Below are 7,517 nucleotides of genomic sequence, written 5' to 3' on the forward strand. Positions count from 1 at the left end.
ATGGTTCCCTAAACCCCAGGGGGTGGCCCCAGGTGGGTCTCATCACCCCTGCCCTGCCCAGTGCCTGGCCCGGCAGCCCCATCAAAGACACGCTGGAGAGAGGAGCTGCCACCTCAGCCAGCTGCCTGACAGGGGCCAGCTCAGACTCCCTCCCGCCCGGGCTCTCTCAGCCCAGGCTCCCCTCCAGGAGATTTCCCCGCTGGGCGGCCTCCACTGCAGATGGCATTAAAAACGCCCCTCGGCTCCCCCCGGGCTCAGCTCCTGGGAGAGGCACCTGCATGATGGCAGGTCTCTCCTGCTTTGTGTCCCCCTAGTAAAAGCCCCTTTTCCCTTCCCCAGCCCCCCAGCCCAATGCCTGCACCTGGCTTCCCCTGACAGAGCAAGGCAGGATGGAGATGCCCCCCTTGGGGGGGGGGAAACTGAGACATGGAGAGGGGCTGGGATCGGCGCTCACGTGACAAGGTCCATGGTAGGAAAGTGCCAGGGGCTGGGGGGTGAGAGCTGGTGGTGGTGGGGGGTCTGCAGGGCATGGAATTGCTATGGGAATGGCTGGTGCAGTCAGTGTGGTGGGGGGGGGGTGAGGGGCTGGGCTGAGGGAGGAGGGATTGTTCCAGTGGAAGGTAACAGACCCAGCCCTGGCACCACGTCGAGCACCTTCCCGCTGCCAGTTCTGACCTGTAAAACGATTGCGCCCGGCCCTGCCACCTTCAGAGCTGCCCTCCCTGCCAGGTCCCACTCTTAGCCCATGTCACAGAGTGTGGGGGAGTCAGGGCCCTGCATCCCCCTCTTCCTGGGATTCACCAGGACTCTCAGCCAGCCAGTAAAACGAAAGGTTTATTGGACAACAGGAATGCAGGCTAAAACAGAGCTTGTAGGTACAACCAGGACCCCTCAGTCAAATCCTTGGGGGGGCGGAGGAACAGGCAGCTTAGACCCCAGCCTTGGGGTTCCCTGCATTCCACCACCCAGCACACAATTGAAACCAAAATCCCTCCAGCAGCTCTCTCCCCCTTTCCCCCAGCTCCTCCTCTCCTTTGTCCAGTCTCCTGGGCAGAGAGTGGGTGTCACTTCTCCCCACCCCTCTCCTGGCTGAGGTTACAGCTCAGGGATCTTCCTTCAAGGGAAGTCCCCCATCCCCAATGTAACTCCCCTGCAACATTCCCAGGTCAAATCCGCCCTGCTTCCTGCTCCATCACACCCCGCCAGCCCCTGCCCTGGCAGCAATGCCTGAAGGTCGCTGCCATCCCCTGCACCTAGCCGCAGGCCCCTGAATGTGTGCATCACTTGGCCCATCTGCACAGGCACCTGGCCATCTCCGAGGTGGTGAGCGTCTTGGGCCCACCCTGGCCCGTCCATCTGCACAGCACCTGGATAGCCCTGAGCCCACCCCAGGGTGCAACCAACTCTGCTCTCCTTGGCACCACCAGGGTTCCCCATGCTCTACCCCAGCCTGGCCAGGGCTCCCTGACACTGGCATGGAGTCAGTGGGGCTGGGCCCTTGTTCTGAAATCCCAGTCCGGAATCTGGAGGGGCCATGCCCCGCTGCCTAGAGACGAGAGCGGGTGGCAGGGTGCTGTACTGAAACGTCTTGCCTGCCTGTGCTCTGCTGCTGAAGGCAGGACAGTTTGGGGGTCTGGGGTCTGGCACCATTTCCATCAGCAGCTAGTCCAGGCCTGGGTAGGGTGACCAGATGAGAGGAAGAAAATATCGAGACACATGGGGGCGAGGGGAAATATGTCACCGGCAGAGCACAAAGAATAAAAAAGCGGAGCAAAACAATAACAACAACAAAACATGGGTTGTCATGGTCGGGTTGTGAGCACAGGGCTGGTTGTTATTGTCAGGCAGAGAGCCCAGTGCTGGGCTGTCATGGTCGGGTTGTGAGCACAGGGCTGGTTGTTATTGTCAGGCGGAGAGCCCAGCCCTGGGTTGTCATGGTCGGGTTGTGAGCACAGGGCTGGTTGTTATTGTCAGGCGGAGAGCCCCAGCGCTGGGTTGTCATGGTCAGGTTGTGAGCACAGGGCTGGTTGTTATTGTCAGGCGGAGAGCCCAGCGCTGGGTTGTCATGGTCAGGTTGTGAGCACAGGGCTGGTTGTTAAGGCTGAGTTGCTCCTGAGGTCTCAGGCTGCATCTGGTGAGTTAATGAGAACTCAGCCTGTGGCCTTTGTGTGGAGAAGGAAAGCACGGAAGGCCGCAGCCCTAAGCGAAAGGTAACGTGGAGTTGGGACCCCAGGGGGGAACCATCCACCCCAGGCTGCTGCAGTTCAGCATCAGCCCTTGCTCTGAAGACGGTGTCCTGGGGTTTGACCTCTCGTCTCCAGCCCCCACGGTGGGCCTGCGCCCTCCAGCCCATCTGGCTGGGCTTTGCCTGGGCTCCATCTGTCTGTCCCCTGCAGTCTAGTGTGATGTGTGGGGGATGGGAGAGCTGGGGATGTCTTTAGGTGAGGGACAGGTTCTTTAAGCCTGTAACCTGAGCCAGGTAAGGGGGAGGGGGTTAGCACCTTGGCCCGGGAAGCTGGACAACGGAATTGGCCGGCTGGAGGAGGGGCTGGTCAGTTTCGGTTTTGGGCTGGGTGGTTGGAATTCAAGGGGCTAAGCTTCCTGGACCCCAGAGGGGCTGGATTGAGGGGTCCTGATGTGCCTCCAAGCTCTGCTGTAACCTGCTTTCCTGTTGTCCAATAAACCTTCTGTTTTACTGGCTGGCTGAGAGTCACTGTGGGTCCCAGGAAGAGGGGTGCAGGGCCGGACTCCCCACACTCCGTGACATCTAGTGCTCAGCACGATGGATCCCCTCAGCGTTCCTCTCCCGCCCGCCCTGGAACGTGACCGGCCGGACCTGTGCTGGGCTGATTACAGCCGGCTCCGCCCTCCTGCCCTCGGAGAGGTGCCTGTTCTCACTGTGGGTTTGCACCCTGCCCCTACTCCAGTAACTGGGCCCGGTCACTAGTGCAAATGTTGGCTCAAAGCTGGCATCTGCATGGGGCCCTCAGGGCTTTCTGTGCAGCACTCCCTGGAGTGGGGAGGGAAGGAGCTCTGATCTCGCCCCCTCGGGGGAAAGCCCCTGGGAAGGAGGGAAGCCAGCTGCCCCTGCGTGTCTCTGTGCTGGGTCTGTCAGACACTGGGGTGCGGGGGGCTGGCAGTCAGGTTGTCCCTGGGGCTGGCATCTCCTCCAGCAGCTCAGACTGGTCTGGGTGCAGCTCCCCCTCCCTCCTTGGGTCTCCCCACCATGTCAGGGCAGCTTCCCTGACGGCCCACGGCTGGAGGAGATCCCCGGCTGGGCAGGCCTCCCTGACAGTGGGTGTATGCTCTGCCCCTGCTGGTGGCCACCCTGCACGGCGCAGTGATGGTTTCTGTGCCAGGGCAGCAGCTTCCCTTATACTCAGTGAGGGGCACATGGGGGGAGCACATGGCAGCCAGACGTCCAGGCTGGCACAAGGTGGAGAAGGAAAGACACCTCCTGCTGCCTACCCCGAATCCCTGCTTTGGCAGCAGGGCCCTGGTGCCTGCGCTGGCCGGGGGAGAGTGCGGCTGGAGGAGGTGGCCTGTGGAAGCTGCTGTGTGGCTCGTGGAGGAGGATGCAGCTGGGTGCCCCGTCGGATGCAGCGCTGTGCCGGGTCACTGTCACTGAGTGCCCCGGGGAGGAGGAGCAGGGCAGCGGGACGGTCACTGCTCTGTTATAGGGAGCCCAGGAGCTCGCAGGCTCCCTCTGCTCCAGGCATGCACCCTGCCCCTGTCGGCTCTGCCACCTGTCACTTCACCCCTCGCTTTTCCCCACTGGAGCCCGTGGCTGCCCGGCCTCCCAGCTCATGGGCTGGCGTGTGTGCAGGGTGCTGGGGGCGCGGAGGGGAGGCAGCAGTCAGAGGCTGGGGAGGGCTGGGGCAGCCCAGGGAGGGTCACCAGGGGTGAAGGGAGGGCGAGAGAGAGCCAGGAAGAGCTGCTGAGCATGAGGTGTGTCCAGCTGGGGAAGCAGGGAGCTGGGAGCACTGACGGTCCCGTGGGAAGGAAGGGCTGGGAGCGAGTCACCGCGCGACGCTCTCTGGATTCCAGCCGATGCAGGCCGGGTGAGGAAAGGGCTGAGGTAGGCACCTGGAGCCAGTGATGCTGCCCCAGGGCCGAAGTGCCTGTCCCTGGTTGGGGCAGACGGACAGACAGACTTCAGGCCAGGAGAAGCTCCAGAAGTGACTCCGGGTGATGGCCCAGGAGGGTAGAAGTGTGAGAAGCCCATGTCTGGGCATTGCCAAGGTGAGACGGACCTTGCAGGGGCACTGCCCCTGGGGCTTAGCAGTGAGCTGTGGGCTCACACTCCCCAGGAGGGCAGGAATGACCTTGAGACCTGGCCTCGTTGGGGTCCCTGTGTGGGGCATGGCCCAGGAGGGGCTGACAGCCCCACCTATGCGCAGGGCAACAAGGGACAGCTCTGGGTGGGCTGGGGGCACTGCGGGTGCCTGGAGAGGGGACAGGGTCTCAGGGCCCATTGTGCCCCCAGCTGGGCTCAGGGCCATTCCCCCACGGCCAGGGGGGTTGGGAGAGGGCTACAGTCTCCTCTGAAGCATTCAGCATCGGCCCCTTCTTGGAGACTGGGGAGCAGGCAGCATGGGCCGGTAACCTGCGCCAGTTGGAGGCTGGGCTAGCATTCCTGGGAAGCCCAAGAGGGGCGCTCCCCGCACCCCCTGCTCCTGCTTCATTCGGGCAGGGCCCCCGGCTCTGTTCACCCAGCGTGGTTCTGCTCGCGCCGGGGCTGCGCTGCAGGGTCGCCTGCGGGAGAGGGGGGCAGAGGGACTGACCAGCAGCCGTGCCTGGCCCATGCAGGGCAGCTGGTTCCCGGCTGCTGGCCCCCTTCGCTTGACTTGGGCGTAGGCAGGGGCAGGCGGGCCTGCGTGGCTCAACAAAGGCGGGTTCTGGAGGCAGCGCTGAGGGGCCCAGAACGCTATTTCCACTGGCTCTGCCTGCCCACCTTGGCTCTGAGCTTTACTGGGACCCATGTGGCAGCCCCCGCGGGCATAGGGACCCAGCCAGTGCCCAAGCTGCCCCTGCTCTGTGGCTAGCTGGGGATTCTAGCCCCAGGGCTGCCTGCCAGCACCTTCCCCAGCACCCAGGTCACTCGAACGAGATTCAAGCAGCAGCAGGAAGGGAAGGTGTGGAGCAGCTCGAAATGGGGCTTTCCCAGGCTGCTGAGCTTGCAGCAAAGCAGCCGATGGGGCTCAGGGCAGCATGGCACCCCGGCCCCAGGGCAGGAGGCTTGGCTCTGCGGGCTCAGGAGATTTTGTTGTTCTGTCGCATGTCTCCATCTCCCAGAGGGCAGCAGAAATACCAAGACAGCACGGTCCCCTGCCCTACAGCACACTCAGCACCCCTCCCCCCGTTTGCACGGAGCTCCCACGCCCACCTGAGACCCCCTCAGGCCAGTACCCACATTGGGACCCTGCACCCAAGGGAGAGAGCCAACCGACTGGCCCTGGTGTCTGACTTTCCACCCCAAGGCGACACCAAGGCCAGGTCCCCCACCGGCTCAGACTGGCTCTGAACCCCTGCTCCCCAGGCCAGCGAGCGGGGTGCCTGTTCTGGAGAGGAGGGGGGCCAGCGGGGCGACGTGCCCCGCCCTGTCACTAATGAGTTCCCAAACGCTCTCCGCCGGGCATTCGCAGCAGGCTCGGCGCTGCTCCCCCGGACAGAGGCTACGCCTCACTTACCGGAGAGGGGATCCGGATGCGCCGCGAGCCCTAAGGAGCTGCCTGCACTGTGCCCATTCCGTCTGCTTCTCCCAATCGCCTCCTCCGTGCCCGCCTTCACTGCATCCCTGGGGGGCTCCCTCGCTGCCCCAGAGAGGGGGTGCCGGGATGTGGGTGCCCAGAGAGGCGATGCCTGCGACTGGAGCTGGGAGGCTGGTACCCAGAGCAGATGCTGCCGGAGGATGCTAGAGGAGGAAGATGCTGGCAGCTGGTGGCAGAGCCTAGCGCGCGTGCACACGGCTGCGAGCAGGAAGCAGGGCTGAGCAGATGCCGCCTGGCTTGCTGGCCCTGTACCAGCTACTGCCTGAGCTGCGCTAGATGCCTCGCTGGGAGATGAAGCGGGTTTTTAACCAGTCTGACGTTGGCTGGGACATACCAATAAAATCCTTCCCCATGTCTCTGGCTCCCAGGCTGAGCTGCTCTCATTAGTGACAACCTCAAGGACTGCAGCGCGGGACTGCATCCACTCAGGAAAGAGCCGAGCAAGGTCAGCCCAGCCTCTCCCTGTCCCACCCAGCCCCCCTCCCAGCCCCAGCCCCAGCCCAGAAGATCCCGCAGCCTTTGGGGGCTTTAACCCTTCCCTGCCTAGAGAGGTACCTTCCCAGAGCCAGAGCAGCAGAGCTGGAAAGGGCCGGCTGAGGGATCCCCAGCCCACGCCCCTGTGGCCAGGGCAGGATCGGTCTCTCCTGTATGCCGGGTTCTCTCCTGGCCTTCCAGCGAATGGAAGGTCACGGGGAGCTGGATGCAGCTAACTGAGGCCCTGCACGCCCTCGGCATGCAGCTCATACCGCCTGGCCCCTGCCACACGTCAGCCGGTCGGGGGGTCTCTGGGAATTGGCCCATCTCCCTTGCAGAGCTGGGAGCAAATCCCAGGCTAGGTCACAAGTGAAATGAGTTTGGCGGATTCTCATTCTTTTGAATGGGCCACAGGGTTGGCCACATGAGGAAGTAACTGGGAGAGGACTAGGAGTGGAGGCCTGGATGGAAGGGCTCTGACAGAGATGGTGACGGGTGTCTGCGAGCCCAGGGCTGGGACAGCAGTGAGGCAGGATGGAGGGACACTGGCAGAGCTGGGGGGGTCAGCCCCATCTTGGGGCTGATCCACACCCCCCCACACCCTACAGGGAACCAGCAGCTTCTCTCCTCTCTGCTCTGAACCAGAATCCAGCCCCTAGCACTCACGGGGCAGAACTGCAGTGGGGCAGTGCGAACAGAGGGGCAGCAGGACAGACCCACACTGGGAGCTGGGCAGGGTCCTGGGGCTGAGCGGGGCTGGGTCAGGCTCCTAGGGAGGGGCCTGGGCTGAGCCAGGCTCTTGGGGTGGGGGGCTGGAGCTGAGGAGGGGCCTGGGCTGAGGGGGGCTGGGTCAGGCTCCTGGGGTGGGTGGCTGGAGCTGGGGAGGGGCCCGGGCTGGGCAGCGGGGAAGGGTTCTCGGGCTGAGGGGGGCTGGGCCAGCCTCCTGGGGTGGGTGGAGGGGAGCTGGGGCAGTGTCCTGGGGCTGGTGGGGGCTGGGTGAGATCCCCCATATGGTCTTTTTTTTTTATTGATCCCCCAAAAGCCTATTCTGTGCTTATGGAGCCAGGACCCTCCTTTCCCAGCTCCCTCTGCCACCAGCCAGCTGCTCCCTCAGCAGGCCAGGGCAGCATGTGTGCTTGGTGCTGAGGGCCAGGGCATCACCAGCCACACCCGCCTCATGCCCAGCTGCTGCCCACACCATGGGATGCCAACCCTACAGTGGCAGCCGCTCCCTGTCTGTGTCCTGTGTCTGGTGCCATAGCAGGCAGAGGA

The 7,517-nt window shown here is 63.8% G+C and overlaps 1 protein-coding gene across 1 annotated transcript in view; it reads right to left on the reverse strand.

Moving 5' to 3' along the window:
* PHF24 (PHD finger protein 24) overlaps positions 1–6,064 on the reverse strand; it is a 53,280-nt gene extending 47,216 nt beyond the window's left edge. The window contains exon 1 of the mRNA XM_050943640.1: positions 5,691–6,064. The gene's annotated coding sequence lies outside the window, so the exon portion shown is untranslated. The remainder of the gene's footprint in view (positions 1–5,690) is intronic.
* Positions 6,065–7,517: the final 1,453 nt, after the last annotated feature.

Source organism: Gopherus flavomarginatus, chromosome 3 (assembly GCF_025201925.1).
Source record: "Gopherus flavomarginatus isolate rGopFla2 chromosome 3, rGopFla2.mat.asm, whole genome shotgun sequence".
Classification (NCBI taxonomy): Eukaryota; Metazoa; Chordata; order Testudines; family Testudinidae; genus Gopherus; species Gopherus flavomarginatus.